The sequence below is a fragment of the Herpailurus yagouaroundi genome, unplaced genomic scaffold (genome assembly GCF_014898765.1).
Source record: "Herpailurus yagouaroundi ecotype Mexico unplaced genomic scaffold, PumYag 187, whole genome shotgun sequence".
NCBI classification, from domain to species: Eukaryota; Metazoa; Chordata; class Mammalia; order Carnivora; family Felidae; genus Herpailurus; species Herpailurus yagouaroundi.
Window position 1 is genome coordinate 19,745,343 of NW_024412418.1, and position 18,994 is coordinate 19,764,336.

The 18,994-nt window shown below is 43.6% G+C and overlaps 2 long non-coding RNA genes across 2 annotated transcripts in view; both read left to right on the forward strand.

Annotated features, from left to right (window-relative positions):
* The window catches only part of LOC121043600 (uncharacterized), a 95,292-nt gene that overhangs the window by 32,731 nt on the left and 43,567 nt on the right, over positions 1-18,994 (forward strand). The gene's annotated exons all lie outside the window — the stretch shown is intronic.
* On the forward strand, positions 3,522-10,010 carry LOC121043601 (uncharacterized). The gene is made up of 2 exons (XR_005796933.1): positions 3,522-3,655; positions 8,060-10,010. It is a non-coding gene; the product is annotated as an uncharacterized LOC121043601 (long non-coding RNA).

Here is an 18,994-nt window from a genome sequence, read left to right on the forward strand (position 1 = left end):
TTTTTTTTTTTTAATGTTTATTTATTTTTGAGAGAGAGAGACAAAGTGTGAGTGGGGGAGGGGCAGAAAGAGAAGGAGACACAGAATCTGAAGCAGGCTCCAGGCTCAGAGCTGTCAGCACAGAGCCCGATGCAGGGCTCAAACTCATGAACCGTGAGATCATGACCTGAGCTGAAGTCGGACGCTTACCGACTGAGCCACCCAGGTGCCCCCCTTTTTTTTTTTAATGTAAAAGGTTTTTTTAAATGCTTATTTATTGTTGATAGAGAGACAGAGCACGAGTAGAGGAGGGGCAGAGAGAGAGGAAGGCACAGAATCTGAAGCAGGCTCCAGGCTCTGAGCTGTCAGCATAGAGCCCGATGTGGGGCTCGAACCCAGGAACTGTGAGATCATGACCTGAGACGAAGTTGGACATTCAACCGACTGAGCCACCCAAGCACCCCGAGTGTCCTGATTTCTAATACCCAAATAGGTTTTGTCTGTTTTCTAACTTTATGTAAGTGGAATCACACTTTGTAAACTCTCCTTTGAATCTGGCTTACTTTGCTCAATACTACGTATGTGAGGCTTGTCCAAATTGTGTGCAGTACTCTGTTTTTGAATTACCCCTAACTTTTCAGTTGTTATCTATCGGTCAGGGGATGGACTTCTTTGAAGAGTCTGGGCAAGCTGTCTTGCAGTATACTCTATGATCTGGACTTGCCTGATCATTTCTTCCAGATGAGACAGCTTAACCATTCTGGCAAGAATACAACAGAGGTGAAGTTGTACACCTCCTGTGGCATCCTATGACGAGGCACTTGGTGTCAGTGTGTCCTTTACTGGTGATGCTAAGCCAGACTGCTTGGTTAAGCAGCTGCCTGGCAGATCTCTCTGGCAGGAAGATACCTTCCATTTTGTAATTAACAGGTAATCTTTGGGAAGATACTTTGAGATCATGTAAATATGTTGATGGCCAACCAACTAATCATTCAGTGGTTTTAGTAACTCTGGATGATATTTGCTTCAAGTCAGTTATGTCATTGATGTTGAAATTCTTAGGAAACGCTCATAAAATCAAAACACTCTTAAATACGTTCACTTTTCCTAACACCCCAACAGATACAAAATAAACATGCAGGTTAGTCTCCCTTTGTCTCCTGAGTTCCACCTTCTGCCTTAACTACCCTAGTCTGTACCCTGGGAGGTTGACCTTGAACCCTGTACCACCCCAATTTGCTTGTAATTGCGTATCTGGTTGGGTGAGGCCCATGGGAGCATGTTACTGGCAAGACATCCAAGATCAGAGAGGGAAAAGGTGAGGTGCTCCAGCTCTTCTTGCTGGCGGTAGCAGCATCCATCACACCTGAGTCCCCACCTCATGCCGCTCCACGGGGCAGCTCTTAGTGTCCAGCAGCGGTGTTTCCTCCCGTTGGCCCTTCACCTTACGATGATAATAGATTCCTCCTCTTCCAGTCTGGGTGCTCTGGTAGTTCTTATTTATATACTTAACACTGTCCACATCTCTGTAAAGAGTCCTTTTATTAAAAATCTCTTTAGGGGCAACTGGGTGGCTCAATCCGTTAAGAATCTGACTTTGGCTCAGGTCATGATCTCATGGTTCATGGGTTCAAACTCCACATAAGGCTCTGTACTGATAGCTCAGAGCCTGGAGCCTGCTTGGGATTCTGTGCCTCCCCCCTCCCCTCTTAACTCCTCCCCTGCTTGTGCGCGCTCTCTCTCTCTCTCTCTCAAAAATAAATAAATAAACATTCAAAAAAAGAGAAAAGGTGGGTATGCTTTTTAAAAAATCCCTTTATTTAAACAACCTGAGAAATTCTGCTTCCTGCCAGGACTCTGACTGATTCAGTGAATTTCACTCCAAATGACCAGTTCCCATCTGATTGCTGGTTTTAATTTTGCTTTTGTCAATGGCATCACTGGCAAGGCTGCATTTGTCAGTAAAGACTACGTGCAGGGAGAAGCAGAAAAGAAATGGAAGAGAGTATCCTCCTGGTAGTGGAGTTCCTGGATCCCAGCTTCCCCGAGCTCAGATCCACTCTACTTTTTCCAGTTTGGGTCCATGAACTAATGAAATTGGCTTTTGCTTAGGCCAGTTTGAGTTTGTGTCTGTCACCTGCATCCAAAGAGCCCTGATATTTGGAGGCAGCACAAAGGGTCGGCAGTTTGCATGAGCAAAGGGATCCGAGGTTTTAGGGACACACGGTGAGCTCTTCCATTTGTTTGAAGAGTGTAACCCAGGGAGAGCTCTTCATTCCAGTCTCAGGTTTCTGTGGGTGTTTAAATGAAATATTGAAAAGCTTACTATCTTTCACTCTTCTCTGTCCAGTTCCTTGAAAGCAACCTTTGCTTGGTTGGACTTCAGAGTAGGTCTTCTATGCATCACTCATTGGTGAAAGGCAAACTGTAGAGAAACTGCAAGAAGGGAGAGTGCTATGCTCCAGGGATGGTGACAGTGGGCACCATACCCAACTCTGGGCTTGAAGGGGCAGGGAGAGGTGCAGTTATTAAACCTGGAGGCAAGGAGGGCATCGTGGCCATGTGACAGGAGCCTCGTTCCTATCTCTTTCTTGCCATTGCTCCCCCTGGCCAGACTCAGCAGATCCACCCAGCCTCACCTTCCTGGCTCAGAGCAAGTGGAGAGGAGAGAATGGATGTGGTGATATCCAGCACAGGGGCTCTGCTTAGTTCCTGGCCCTAAATGTGCATCACAACCAAGCACGCCAGATTCCAAATGGACTCAATGATCCAGACACCTTACCCTGGCATTTAAGAACTGTCTTTGAGGTTGATGGGGGGTGGGAGGGCGGGGAGGGTGGGTGATGGGTATTGAGGAGGGCACCTTTTGGGATGAGCACTGGGTGCTGTATGGAAACCAATTTGACAATAAATTTCATATATTGAAAAAAAAAAAAGAACAGTCTTTGAGAGGAGCTAAGTGTTATGGCAGAAAGCAAGGTTCTCAATCCCAATTGCATACTTAGACAAGTAGCCTAACCCATTTGAGCCTCATCTGTAAAAGGGAATATTAATGGAAGCTGCCTCATAGGTGTGTTCTAGGATTAACTGAGCTAATACCTTAAAATGCTTAGCACAGTGCTGGATACATCATGAGAGTTTCATCAAGGGTCACTTTTATCAGTATTGTTATAACCTTTGCACTTCATTCTGGAGAATCTCAAGATGGAGCAAATTTCCCCCAGAAAATATCTTGTAGAGAGGCTCTTCCTTGGCTTACAGTGGGGTCATGTCTGAATAAACCAATCAATAAGTTGAAAATATAAGTCGAAAATGCATGTAATATACCTAACTTATTGAACATTCCTAGCTTAGCCTAACCCATCTTAAATGTGCTCAGAGCACTTACATTAGCCCTACAGGTGGACAGAATCCTCCAACACGAAGGCTATTTTAGAATGAAGTGTGGATTATCTCATGCAATTTATTGAATGCTGTACTGAAGGTGACAAACGGCACGGTTTTATGGGTGCAGGATGGTTGTAAGTGTGTCACTGTTTACCCTCCCTGTTGGCACGGCGGGCTGGACGCTGTGGCTGCCACTGCATACCGCCAGAAACAGATCCAAATTCCAAACTCCAAGAACGGTTTCTCCTGATTGAGTGTTGCTTTCGCGCCTTCACAAAGTCAAAAAATTGTAAGTTGGACCATTGTAATTTGAGGACCATCTGTGCTAGCTTTGAAACTGGAGCATCTGAGTTCAAAGACTGCCACAATATGTTCCTCCTCACTGTGATCTTAATTTCTCTGAGCCTCAGTCTCCTTGCTATGAAATGGAGCACAAATCTCCACTTCATAGACTTAGACGGAGACCAAAGTAAATGAGATAAACGTACAAGAAATGTTTTCTAAAGTGCAGCGGCATTCTGCTAATGTCAGGAATTATAATTATTAACCCAGCAAAGAGTGTTCTGTGGCGAGCATTTTCCTGATGATTTTCTTTGCCGCTCTCTTGTTGACTCAGTGCGTGTCAACAGATGACTCCGTTTCAACCTACATGTCCCTTGCCCAGGCTAATTGCTAATTTAGACTTAAACTGTGCCCAACTCACGATTAGAATTCAAACCTTGGAACTCCATTAGGGATGCATAATGCTACATTTTCCTTTGCTGAAATTAATCAGCTGCAAATGATTAAATTACTATATATAGTGGGAAACACAACAAAGCTGTAATTTTTATATAAATTCCAGAATGTTACATTATTTCCCTTCAGCCCTGACATTGGAATAATTCTTCCACAATCATTGCTTTGTCTTCTGTAAAATAAAATTTAAAAAACCCATTGCTCTTCAAGCGTACCAAAGTCTGCTTTCAATATTTAATATGATTAATGTTTACTGTATTTGTTGTGGGGTTGTCTGCTAATTGTGGCGTTAAGCCACACCCCCTTTATCATCTTTGGGGGCTGAGGGATGTTGGTTCAGAACCACTGTTTGAGAAAGTATCAATTAAAATTCAGCTCCATTGAACACATGAATCTTTTTTGTTGTTTGTTTGTGGTGCCCGGCGTATCTGGTGGCAACCCTCTCCTTTTCTCCCCCTCTCTGAGCTGCAAGAACAGATTGAGATGCCAGGCTACTTCTCTGTAAGGATGTAGCCTGTGGTGAGGCCCCAGACTTGCCCAACAGGTAAGCGGGGGCCAGAGATATCTAGTTTGCAATCCCAACAGTATGCTCCTCTGGCAAAGCTCTCTGCCCCTGGAATGGGACAGGTCATCAAAGGAAGGCCTGGGCATGGGGGAGGTGAGCAAGTTGTCTCAGGGCCAAATTTAAGAAGGCAGACTGCCCATTTGTACACTCCTGAGAACCATTTCAAGCACCTTCAGATTTGTACCCCAGCCACCTCACTCTTCAGGATCTTGCCTCCTTATGTACCACACCCCACATGCCTCACTTGATCCCACTCTGATTAAGAGTACTTTGTTGAGGGCCAGAAAACCTGAACGACAATCCAGTGCATCCTGGCACCATCATGATAGACCTTGACTCCATCCCTTCACCTTCTTGGGTCTTTGCTTTCTCATCTAGAAAACAGGAGTAGTAATCTCCACTGGGAAGAGTTAGGTTTGAGACAGTGCTTTGTAAACTGCAGAATGCTCTCTAGATGTGGGGGTCATTGTCATCGAGTGGCGTGCATTTCTCTGGGTTGCCTTCCCACTGCAGCAGGCCCTCTGGTTCTCTCCTCATAGCCCCTCCAGCTTTTGCAGGGAAACTCCAAGGAAAGTCTTAACGAGGCTGATGAGGGAAGGTGTCTCCCAGTGCTGTTGCTGCCTACAGCTCCTTCCATGTAGTGGGGCTCCATTCTTCTGCTAGCTTGGGGGCCAAACTGCACCCACTCCACTCAGGCCACTTAGCAACTGTGGAATGATCTCTTCTCTTACCCCCTTCCATTCTTGCCAGTTCCAAAGGACAACTGCCTTGCTCTCCTACAGTCTGCCAGAGAATATGGAGACAAAGCATTCTTCCAGCTTCACTTTGTAGCCCTATCTTTCCCTGGAGCCCAGACACAAGACCACAGAGGCTGGCTTCAAAGTCTTCCTTCCCCATGCTCTCATGTTTCTTCCCCTCATGTCCCTCACCTTGGTGAAACTTGTCCCAGACATGTGATCAGTCCTTTCTGACCAAAGCTTGAGCTCCACACTAACACCTGGCCACACTGAGTATTGATCGGGAACAGTGTTTTGGGAGTGGCACAGAGCCTGGTGTGCTCCTCACTCCAAGAGCTCACAACCTCATGGGATATTCCCTCATGCCTCACCAAACCCACCTCAGAAGAGCCCTTGTGCATTAGTGGGCGGCTCTCCTTCCATTTGTACTGGGAATAAGCTCTCTCCTGGACTGTTGGCAGCTAGAAAGTGGGGCTCCTGAATATTTTACCCTCTACCAGTTACAAAAGATTAGGAACCAACCATGTGCCATTTTAACATTGTGTTGTCCTTCCAGAACTGGGGAGAGATTTCTGCTGAACATCATTTCACACATTTTTCACTGATCTCTTTTGCCAAAGAAGTCATATTTATAAATGGGCTGTCCAGTCTGGCTGGTGGACAAAGGAATGCTCAAGTGAGAATGAGATTGAACCCCATACTTTGACCCAGAACTGACACTGAGCCAGGGTGCACCAGCATGACCCTGCAGATTATTGACCTACTAGACTTCTTATGTACTAGTTGGTCAGGAGCCCCTGCCAAGTGCCCTTCTGCATTGTTGATGCCCAGCTCCTTCCCTGGGTTCCCCAAATTTCCCCAAAATCCAACATAAAGGGCCTGGCACCCAGGGGTTCTCTTGGACCCTGATCCAGCATTAAGACAGGGTTCTTTCCAGTTGGCTGGAGCTCCTGCTGTGCTGGTTGTTGATTATTTTGGCGGTCACCACACCCTCCTAGCTTACTGATCACACAGATGTCCCCAGATCATGGCTTTAAAAACCTGCCCCCCCCCAAAAAAGTGTTGGGATCTGCTTAAAAGCATACTAAATGTCTTTTAAAAATTACCTTGGTGACAGTAGGCCTTGTCACTGACCATAACTGCCCCTGGTGAAATTTCCCTTCAACTGACAAACTCAGTTAGGCAATCTCAAACTGCCCCTTTATCCTTGGCTTTTAGAAAGTAATAACGACACACTTGTACTGAGCTGCTCACAGATAGGCACTGCACTAAGTGTTCTACGTGAAGAATCTTGTTGAACCCTCTCTGTAATATTGTGACTTGTAGACATTATTATTATCATTTAACAGATGTGGAGACTAAGATTCAGAGAGTTTATGTAATCCAAAGTATCACAATAGGAAGTGTCAGGGTTGGGACTCAAGCCCAGGCTGAGTGACTCCAAAGCCCTTAGCCTTGAATCTGAACTGATATACCGTCTCATAAGTGTTATTTTCATCTTCCTGTTGTTATATGATCTCCACTATTCTTGTGCTCTGAGGAATGCCTGTGTGTGTGCATGTGTATGTGTGTGTTGGGGGTGTGGAGGTGGGGGTGGAAGAGGGCTGGAGCAGGAACGAACATCTGTAGGATGAAGTTACATATACACATATGGTTGTTGCCACATCCCTGTTGCCTGTCATTTCTGTGGATCCTTCTGATTGCCTAGGTTGTCTGAGATTGAAAGCTACTATATGTTAAGGGCTTTGATTCCTTTACTCAAAACCCAGATGAGTGCCACGTGCAAGTCAATCTTCTGTTAAGGAGTCCAGATTACAACGGGGGTGAAGAGGAATAAGCCAGTAAGTGAAAACTTCTGGAACCAGGCCAGGGGAGACTGCTGGCCTCTTTTTGCCAAGATGAGCTATGCTGTCCTTCTTCTCCCTGCCTTCCTCCCTTCCTTTTCTTCATGTCAACATGGAGAAAGGCATGGGAGGCTTCTTGAAGAGTTGTGAGAAATAGTAAGGGCCCAGAACATTTCTTATTTCCAGACTGTGTGTGTGTTTGCTGGCCTGGGTAGAATGGAGACCATTTTGGTGGACTCTGGAGGCTTTTTTTTTTTTTTTTTTTCACCCTGAATTCCCTTCAGAGTGGTTCTCTTAGGGGCAAACAGTTTAAGATTCAAAACGAAAGTGGAAAAGAAAGAGTGGAGATGATTCCTCTGAGATATGCTCCTCTTCCAGAGCAGGTGAAGGCTGTGCCCCAGCTGTGCCCATCCATTGCCTCAGATATGTCCAGGCCTGGAAAGACTCTGTCCTGTTTACTCCCTGGAGGCTGGTTAGCCTGGTTGCCTGCTTCCTGCCCTCCTACCCACACATCTGAGAGTGGCCAAAATGTCCATCATTTTTGTAGATGGGGTTTTCTGTGTACTGACTGGAGAACATTGTGGATACAGGATTACCTCCTCCCCCCCCCCCTTTTCACCTTTCAGCTCAAAATTTCACTTATCATTAGGGTTTGGATGAGCTGCAAATCCAATCCAATCCAGAAATGCCGACCTAAAAGTGTAACTTGAATTTTTCCCTAGGCCAAATTAGGGGGAGGATGTCAGTGGAGAGAAGGAGAGGAAAGGGGTCTCATTGCATTTCTAACACTGTTGTCTTTCCCATTGTAGGAAGAATGGAACCCTGGGCCATGGATCTGAGCATGGGCAGCCCCCCGGTCTGGGTTGTTTCTTCCAAGTGCCCCCGCCCTACTGGGGAACATGTCCTCTGCCTCAACAGAGGCTGTGTACAGGAACCTACCAAAGCCTGCAGACAGCAAAGCATCTGAGATTCTGTTGATCTGGAGTGAAACTTGGCCGGAGGCAGACATTGCCATTGCGCCACCTGCTGGAAGTTTGGGGAAAGAATCTGAAACTGTCAGTTTGGCTGTAGCTAGTTAACATCACACTCCTACTGATTATTTTTAATACTTCTTATTTTGTCTTATTACACAACTTAGAGGTTTGTTAAGACAATTTAGGAAGTTTATATAAGTAAAACAAAAACACAAAAATCACTCACAGTCTTGTCACCCAGAGATAAACATTTTTTTATGTTATGTTGTCTTTCTAGTCTTTTTTCTACTTAGATATGAGTAAATACATACACACTGTTAGTCTCATTCAACACACATTATTTTATACCCTGATTTTCAAGCTCAACAATGTCTTAAGCATCTTTACATATCATTAATTATAATCTGCAACATGACTTTTCCTAGCAGTTTTTTATATATCCCTGAACCAAGATTCTGGGGTATCATCCTATGTATTAAATGCAATGTTATCTATGCTTTGAGTTTTTTCTAAATCTAATTTTCCCCTCCTCTTTTCTCCCCTTCTTTCTTTTTCTCCTTCATTCCTTCTTTCCTTCCTTCCAGCCTTTCGTCTTTATTTATTTCTTTATTTTCCCTCTAGTAGAAAAGGTCTCAGCAGATGTTGTTTGGAGCAGTTCCTTGCAGTATCTCTCTCCCCCACCCCTCTGTATGAAGGGCTCCAGAGACTTCCCACTGAGCCCTGGATCTCTCCTCTAGGTGGTCTCTGCCTTGGAAGACAGGACACTGTATTCTGAATCGATATAGGCAAGACAGATGGGATCTCAATGTAGTGCTCCTCCAGTAAAAAACCCAAAAAGCTACAACTACTGATCACTTACTCTGTGCCAACCAAGCTCCATTCTACAAAACTTTCATGATTATCATGGGGAAGCATCCAAAACCCCTTTTGAGAGAGAGTACTTCTCCTTCCTTCTTTCTATTCACTGGATAGCTCAGGACACTGTACTTGAGAAAAGCAGATGAACTTGCCCAAGGTCATTAGCTCTTAGTCTGAAACCTCAGCATGCAGTGATCACCTATCAAAAGGAAACAAAATTAAACGAAAGGGATTTCCAGATTCTCTTTAAAGAATTGCACATCTGGCAACATGGGTTTGTGCTCCCCCCACAGCAAAAATCAGCTCAACAGAATATGCACACACTAGACCAGCCAGGAGTCTCCGGTTGTACCATCTCTGGCCTTCCTGTATTCTCCCCACCACAGAGGGGGGATGCCTTCTGTGAACCACACCATGCGGTGGTCTGGCCTCATCTGACAGAACAAGGGAACTTACAACGACCATGACAGGCTTGGGGCTTTAAGGCTGTCTGAGAACCAGGGTGTGTTTTGGCCCCCCAAATCGCTCACCTCTCCTATCTGTGGGTGTGGGGATGGAGTCTTAGGGTGCTAGACCAGGAAAGGAGGGACATAGAGATGGATCAGGCTGAAATGGTTGCCGTGGGTGCCATTACCAAAGCTACTGGAATAAATGTACACATGGGCAGATGGTAATGGTTGTGTTAGCTTGGTTGGTTGACTGAAGTCAAAAAAGAATATTGGCCTGAAATGAAGTTGCTAAAATATAGAACAGGAACTGGCAAACTTTTCCTCTAAAGGGACAGGCAAGTAAAACTTTTAGCCTTTGTGAATCACGCAGTCTCTGTTGCAATTTCTTAATTCTACTGTGGCAAGGCTAGAGGGGCTATGGGTGATATGTAAATGAATGGGTGTGATCGTGGTCCAATAAAACTTTATTTACAAAAACAGATGGTGGCTTTCTTTATGAAAGGGGTCCAGTTTGCTGACCCCAATATAAAAGAATAAATAGGGGCATCTGGGTGGCTGAGTCAGTTGGGCGTCTGACTCTTGATTTTAGCTCAAGTCGTGATCTCAGGGTCTTGGGATCAAACCCCATGTTGGGCTCCATGCTGAGCGTGGAGCCTGCTTAAGATTCTCTGTCTCTCTCACTCTTAAATATGGAGAACAAACAGAGGGTTACTGGAGGGGTTGTGAGAGGGAGGGATGGGCTAAATGGGTAAGGGGCATTAAGGAATCTACTTCTGAAATCATTGTTGCACTATATGCTAACTAACTTAGATGTAAGTTTTTTTTTATTAAAAAAAAAGATTCTCTCTCTCTCTCTCTCCCTCTGCCTTGCTTGTGCTCTCTCTCTAAAATAAAAAATAAATAAAAGAAAAAATATAAAGACCTATCTTTCTAAATAAGGGAGTTGGAGTGAATTTATCCTGTGAGAACTATGCACTGTTTAAACTGAGTTGATTCTATTTTCCAATTTTCCCCAACTGAACCTTCCATACATAGTTTCTCTAGTTTCAGTGATTTTGGAAAAGATCCCAAATAAAACCTCTCTCTGGAAATGATTTGAGACTGGGTATGGGCATGCAGATTTGGATTCTCTGACCCGAGTTATTTTCTAAGCTGTGTATTTATGTTTCCAGAAGACCAGAATCCTGGATGCAGAATTTCCACATGTTATCACATCACCAAGGCAAGGTTACCCCCAAAAGGGACTGTACCTGTTGGGTACCCCTGTCCTCCAAACACTTCCTTCAAGGAACTGGCTGAATAATATCATTTTAACACAGCAATTTCCAGGCCTTGAAAAGTGACTTGAGTCAGGTGAGGAGGAAATTTAAAAAATAGTAAGAAAAACCTAAGAAGTCTAGGTATCTTTCCTAAGTCTGGAGTCTCCAGATTCAGGGGTTAGGCTCAAAAAGAGAGAAAGAAAGAGAGAGAGAGAGAGAGAGAGAGAGAGAGAATGGGCTCAGAGCAGGCCAGAGAGTGAAAGACCATAGGAGGGGCTCCTGTATTTGTGTTTTACTCGAAGTATTTGGTGGCATATGTGCATAGGGAGGAAGGGGAAAAGGATATTTCTATGCTGTTAGTACAGATAGATAAATTCTGTGAGATTGGAAGGGAAGTACCTTGGAAATCCAGGAAATCTTAGGCTGCCTGGGTGGCCCAGTCGGTTAAGCTTCCAACTTTGGCTCAGGTCACGATCTCACGATTCATGGGTTCAAGCCCCACATGGGGCTCTGTGCTGACAGCTCGGAGCCTAGAGCCTGTTTTAGATTCGGTGTCTCTCTATTTCTGCTCCTCCCCCGCTTGTGCTCTCTCTTTCTCAGAAATGAATAAATATTAAAAAAGGAAAATTAAAAAAAAAATCCAGGAATTCCCTTCATTATAGGGAACTCTCCCTCCTGTGCTCACAGTAGACCCTGCCGGATGATTCTGGCGTTAATTTCTAGCAAGCACTGATGGGGTCCTGAGGGGTCTCATCTTTTTGTCAACACAGTTCTCCAGGAAGCTCCCTGCAGTCTGTCAGGGTCAGAACTTAATAGTAATGATAACAACAACAATAATTACAGCTAATAGTTATAGAGCATCTGTTGCATCTCAGGAGTTGGGCTAAGTGTGCTTTATGTGTTGTCTCGTCTAATCCTTGGAACTCTACAAAGTAGTTGCTATTATTTTCCTTATTTTGCTCAAGATGAATTCTGTTTTCCTACAGCCCATATTCAGCCCAAATGCCTCCTTTTACACAAGGGGACACAGAAATTTAAGATCCTGCCATAGCAAGTGGTGGAACTAATGAGGACTCAGACCTCTAAATCACCAGTCCATTGCCCCATGCTGCTGCCTTGTTGGATACATGATGTAGTAGCATAGAGATTAAGGGCTACAACACAGAAACTCAAAATGGTTTAAATAAAAGTGTTTTATTTATCTCCTGCCACATGGTCCTAAGGTGAGCATTTCAAGGTTGATATGGTATCTCTGTTCCATCAAATAATTCAGGGACCCAGCATCTTTCCATCTTTATGGTCCATGATTTCCTAGGGTGTTGTGCTAAGAGGACTGAGTTTGTTCAATTCCAGATCTGCCTTCCAGTCTAGGAGAAGACAAAGTCCAGGGCAAGGGTTTTTTCTTTAAGGAGATAAACCCAAAGTTGCACATAACACTTCTCACATTCCATAAACCAGTTAACATGTGACTTCCGGCCCAACACCCCTGCCAGCTGCGAGGCAAGCTGAGCAATAGAGCCTCTTGCTAGTAGGTCATGGGTCCACTAAAACTTACCAGTTTATTACTAAGAAGAAAAGTAGAACAGGAAGTGAGTAGCCCTGAATTGAAGCCTGTCTTTTGAACTTGATAGGATTCAGAATGTCAGAGCCTTTGCTCTGACTTTTTTCCCCACAATCTATTCTAGGCCAGAGTAGCCACTGGCCACGTGCAGCTATTAAACTTAAACTTAATTAAAGCTAAATAAAATGAAAATTTTAATTTCTCAGTCACAAAAGTCACAATTCAAGTGCTCAATAGCCATGAGTAGCTAGTGGCTACCACATTAAGCATTACAGATAAAGAACATTTCCATGCTGGAGAATTTATTTATTTATTGTATAGCACAGATTACAGATTGTGGACTCAAACCTAAAAGACATTGAAGCTTCCAGGCCTCTCTTTGTAAGGCAACTGGAATTTTATTTATCACAGAAAGTTGCAAAAGGAGATGGGAGCTGATGAGTGATGAAGCTCAAAGATTTCTCTCTGGATAATTTCCCGAGACTGGAGAAGTTGAGTCAAGCCTGAAACTATGAGATACAGTCAGGCCTATTTTTTAAGCTGCTGTTTCCTAGGTTCTACCCCTCCCCTTTCAGGATCAGTCACTGCTGTCACAGATGATTCTGCAGGATTCAGAGGGAAGGTGGGAACCTTGGTAGGAGTTTATGGGTGACCCATAATCCCAGTCTTCACAGAAGTAGGAGGTTAGTGTCTCTTGTAAACATTTGTTATTATTACCTGCCTGACATCAACCTGCCCTCCTTTTTGTAACAGCAGTCCTATATTCTCTTAGGGAACACGCTCCCCTCTTTGGTGCATGTGGGTATGTTGGACTCCAGGGCTGGGTATATGACCTAGGTCTGGCCAATCAGAGTCATGCTAATGGGCCCAAGGGTGGGCATGTGTCCCAAGCAAGATCAAGGAGAGTCAGCCTCAGATTTCTGCTGGAGCTATGGGGAAAAAGGCACTCTCCTTACACTAGAGCTGCTAAGCAGATAAATTCTGGACATTCTTACCACCACACAAGAAGACCCTGGGAGTAATGAGAACAATGGGGAAAACTAGAGCCAAGAAAGTAAGAGACAAGGTTTGAGCCTAAGAACCTAGCTTGTGCCTCAAGTTAGTCTACTCCTGGAGTTTATAATTTAATAAATTTCTGCATTTTTCTTTAAAACTATTTATGATGGGCTTCCCTTACTTGCAACCAAAAGAGTCCTCATGAATATGGGGACATTTCAAGACTCACTTTTCCTGCTCTTCTTCCATTGGTATAGCTGAACCATAGACCACAGCATTGGTTTTCGGGAGAAGAAGGAAATTCCTCTAAATACAGAAGGCCGGGCACCCTTATGCACGTCATCGACCTACTCTTCCCTCCCAGGCTTCCCCTGAGCACTCACACCTCCTTCCACAAACACCACCCTCAGGCTGTTCTTCTATGACTTCTTTTCTATTTAATATTTATTCTGACTTACTTCCATCTGGATACGAGAGTGTGTGTTCATGTGTGTGCACATGTGATGGTGTTTCTCAATCTTGAGTGTCCTTCAGAATCACCTAGAGGGCTTGGTAGATACAGTTTTCTAGGCCGTACTCCAGATTTTTTAATTCAGCAAGCCTGGGTGGAGCCCAAGAATTTGAATTTCTAACATGTTCCCAGTGATGCTGATGCTGCTGTAGAGGGACCATACATCATGGACTACTGGCATATGGAAAGGGGGTAAGTGGAGAAAAACACCTGCCATTTCTAGAATGTTTTATAATATGTAAAGACCTTTGATGCAATTTATTTTAATTGAGCCTCATGGTCATCATTTAAGATGGATAAGGCAACTACCATTGACATAACTATTATTCTGACAAGAAAACTGGGTGTCAGAGGAATTCAATGATTTACCAAGTTCACACAGCCAGTGCTTGCAAAAGCTGAGACCATAACTCACATATCCTGACCGCAGTATTTATTACATTGTAGCATTCCATCTTACATGAAAGTGGAATCCAATATTAAGGAATGGAGGAAGAGGGAGGGGAAGAAGAAACGGGGGATCAGGAGCAGGTGGGACAGAAAAAGAGAGAGAGAACCTGCAGGTGAAACCTGGGAACATGTGGCTTACTGCAGACCACCATGAGCTCAGCATTTGTCAGAGCTGGATTTGGTCCCATTACTGTCAATTTCTGGTCCTTGAACCTTAAGAACATTTTTTAATCTCTTTGATCTCCATTTAGAAAATGGAGATGACGGAGCCTATCTTGAAAGACTATTGTGATTATTTAACGACACCATGTGTATAAGTCTTTAGCACACTGGTAGACTCTGCATAAATGTTAGCCACTGCAATTTCACTTAATCCCCATAATCTTTCTGAGTTAGATGTTGTATCCGTGAAGGGTAGGCTGGGTCACAGTAGCAAATTAACTTTTTTAGGTGCCTTACAGAATAAAAGTTTATTTCTCTCTCACATGACAATATGAAATGAACGTTCTAAGTGGGTGGAAACTTTGCTGCACACAGTCATTCAGGGACTCAGGATGACGGCAGCCCCACCTTCTTTAATACTTGGTTTCTGAGATTACTCTTATCATTGCCATTCCAACCATCCAGCCAATGTGAAGGGGGAAAAGGGAGTAGATGAGGCATGGCCTGGTCTTATGTTGTCAGCCCATAGGCCCTCTCAAATTCTGTTGCAGAATATGGTCAGTCACATGGTCACATTTAATCTCAAAAGAGGTGTGGGGAGAGATTACTCCTTGGGTCTCTGACTTGTCTAAGACTAGACTGGATGCACCAAGACTAGAAAGGCCTCATTGCTCTTTCAGCCAGGCCATTTCTCACAGCTGTTTGTGCAGACAATAACCTTAAAAGATGGACACATCACACACACACACACACACACACACACACACCAAGGACAATGAGCAGGCTTCTTTATTCTCTGCTATAAAAAGAGGTGGATTCCCCAGGGTCAGTGTTCCTCAGTTGTAACCCAAACCCTCTGTGTGCATAATATACCTCTGGGTCTGTCTAATCACCCCCATGAGACCCAGGGAGAAGAGGAACCAATGCAAATATGTTCATGCTGCTTGTTGTATCATGAGTGATAAAATCCTTTGCCTCTCACCTAGGAGTCTCATGTCTTCTAATAGCATCAGTGAAATAGTAACAAGTGAATATATCAGTTTCTAAGTAGGGTAAAATCAAATCCCACAGAAAGTTGGGAAATGTGGTCCTTAGCTGGACAACAATGTCCTAGCTACAGTTCCAGAACTATAGAAGAAGGGCAAAGTGGACTTCAGTGATTAGCAAGCAGTCGTTTGCATAGAGACTTACCCTTACAAAGAAATAGAAACCAATAGATGAAACAGTTTGCCCCAGTTCTGGCAAGAAGCAGAGCTTGGATTTGAACACATGTTTTATTAATTCCTTCTACTAAAAATTAAAAGATACGTCCCAGAAATCTGTTACTGCAGCCATGCAAACATTTGCACAGAGGTTCATTTTCCAGTAAAGCTAATGATAGTTCTGTGCCCACCTTAATCCTTACCTTAACCCTTCCAAGTCTCCAGGAGAGGATTTAGCAGTGTGGTCACATGGCATTGGGAGCCATGCTAAGGAGCCTGGACTTTATCATACAGGCAATAGGATGCTGTTTGAAGTTCTTAAGCAGGAATATAACACTGCCACTGCAAAGTGGGAGATGAACTGGATGGAGAGTAGAAGATACTGGAGACTAGAAGACTGTTGTTATGGTGCCTGGCTCAGAGTAGGTGCTCAGTGTGTGCTGAATGAATGGCTTTGGTGAAAAATGATAATGACCTGAAGCAGTAGAAGGGCAGGAGATACGGGCTTGATGGCTAGATAATGAATTCATGTGACATCCCATGCTTAAGAATGATACACCAAATTATATTCAAGATGGCAGTTACTTCTAGGGGCCAGGAAGAAGTTGTGATTAGGGAAGGGGTGAAAGGAACCTGAGCTTCATTGGTAATATTCCATGTGTGAAGTTGAGTGATGGGTGATTCCTTACCTTCTGTAAATCTAAAATATTTTGTGATAAGATTTATACAAGAAATTTTATAGGCAGAAGAGAAAGGGCAGTGTTTTGGAATAATATGTGTGTGCAACCCCTCCCAGAGATCTTTGCATTTCAACAGAAAATAATTCATTAATGTAAAAGGAGAGAATGTCTAATGGAAGAAGGTCTAGTCTCAGCAACCTATAGGTGGGAAAGATATTTACAGAGCAAAGAAGAGTTTTGGGGGTCTGCATGTTGTCACATATGCATGACTGGCTCAGACTGTTCTACCCAATGGCACACAGGGCTGGACCTGGGGGGCCTTGAGGGGCACAAACTGTGTCTACCTGCTGGAGGAGATCTCATTGGCAAGCCAGCTGGTGTTTGCTTTGAGGCCCCCAAGGATCACGTCAGCAGTGGCCATTTTAATTGTCACACCCCTCACCCCCAAATGCCCGAGTTCCCTCTGTGAATTTTTCTTAATTTTAGGCCAAGATGAACATGCTAATCTTTCTCCTCCCTCTGCTTCACATCCAGCCCTGGTGCACAGCCTTGCATTATTCATGTAGGTTTACATTAATCAAATGCTTCAAAGTTTCATAGAGTTTCTATTTTGGAGCATACATTCTTTGTAGAGTTGGCACTTAGTGGACAATGGGATCATATTTTGGAGATTCTCCAGCATTCTTAATTCCCATCTGCTTTATTTGCTGCAGCTGTTTTATTTCTTCCCAGAGACCGTATCTTGGAATTCTGCAGCATGTAGACTGTTTTCAAATAAATGCAAGCACCGGGAACTGCTTTCTGGGTTGAGTAGGTAGGAAAATGTTGAATCAGTTACACTTGGTTGGTCTTTTCTGCCCGATGACATCCTGTGATGCCCACATGTATGACTGGTTTTGGGGAGGCTACTACTTGCCCTCTAGTATCTGTTTTGTTTTGTTTTTTTCCCTTAAAACTTTTAACTGAGCCAAGTAGAATAAATAGGTTTTCCAGGTTCTCATAACACAACCTTGTGTAGCCATGTGACCAAGTTTTGGCCAATGGGTTATAACAAAAGTCATGCCTGTGATTTTAGAATAGGGACACAGCCTATTTCCTCTTTTGCCACCTGTCTTCTACAATGTTCTGTCATGGGTGGAGCTTGGACTTCATGGAGGAATCAGTGTGCTGAGGGTAGTAAAGCAACAGGATAGCAGTCACTGAAATCCCTAGACCTCAGAATGCCTTACCAGCCCTGGACTTCCTAAAAGCGAGAAAACTACCATTGTGCTTTATGCTGGAGGTTGGAGGTAGGGGAGTTTTGTGACACAAAGGCCAAACTAATCCCTACTAATTCATTCTTTTAAAATACAATGCCTTGGGGCGTCTGGGTGGCTCAGTTAGTTAAGCATCCACCTTCCACTCATGATCTCATGGTTTGTGGGTTGGAGCCCTGCATTGGGGTCTGTGCTGACAGCTCGGAGCCTGGAGCCTGCTTCATGTTCTGTCTCCCTCTGTCTCTGCCCCTCCCCTAGTCTCTCTCTCTCTCTCTCTCTCTCTCTCTCTCTCTCTTAAAAATAAATAAACATTAAGAAAAAAATACAATGCCTTTTGGATACAGGAGTGCTGTTTCGAAAGGCTGCATGCACCCCAATGTTTACAGCAGCACCATCAACAATAAACAAAGTATGGAAAGAGCCCCAATGTCCACTGACGGATGAATGGATAAAGAAGATACATACACATACATACACACACACACACACACACACACACACACACACAATGGAATATTACTCAGAAATAAAAAAGAATGAAATCTTGCCATTTGCAACAATGTGGATGGAATTAGAGTGTATTATGTTAAGCAAAACAAGTCAGTCAGAGAAATACAAATATATGATTTCACTTACATGTGGGATTTGAGATACAAAACAGATGCACACAAGGGAAGGGAAGCAGAAATAATATAAAAACAGAGAGGGAGACAAACCATAAGAACCTTTTAAATACAGAGAATAAACTGAGGGTTGCTGGCAGGATGTTGGATGGGGGAAAACTCTAAAGGGGTGAGGGGCATTAAGGAGGGCACTTGTTGGGATGAGCACTGAATGTTATATGTAAATGGTGAATCACTACATTCTATTCCTGAAATCATTATTACATTATATGTTAACTAACTTGGATTTAAATTTTAAAATAATAATAATAAAATACAATGCCTTTTGAAAGTTTTGCAGGCAGGGCTTTAATTTAACAATTAGGGAGTATTTTACTGGCTTAATATCAAAGGTATTCAGTGGGAAGGACTGGCCCCAAGATACCAAATCCTGGAGGCCTAAAGAACTTCCTGTATAATATCACACCAGCTCGTTCCACATATCCTTTTGCCAACCCGCATAGCACTAGCATTAATACACTGAATCATCCAGGGATATTCCGTGCTGTACTAGATGAAAAGAAGAGCTGATTCAGCTAAGCAAGAATAACGATGCCTCCAGCACCATTAAGTTGCAAACGGTTGAATAATATTGGATTGCCAGTATTTTTCACATTGTAAAAGCACAAGAATTAAAATCACCAGTATTCCCACTACCAAGTTATCCATTTGTATCCATTTCCTTTTAGCCTTTAAAAAAATGTTTATGTGTTTATTTTGAGAG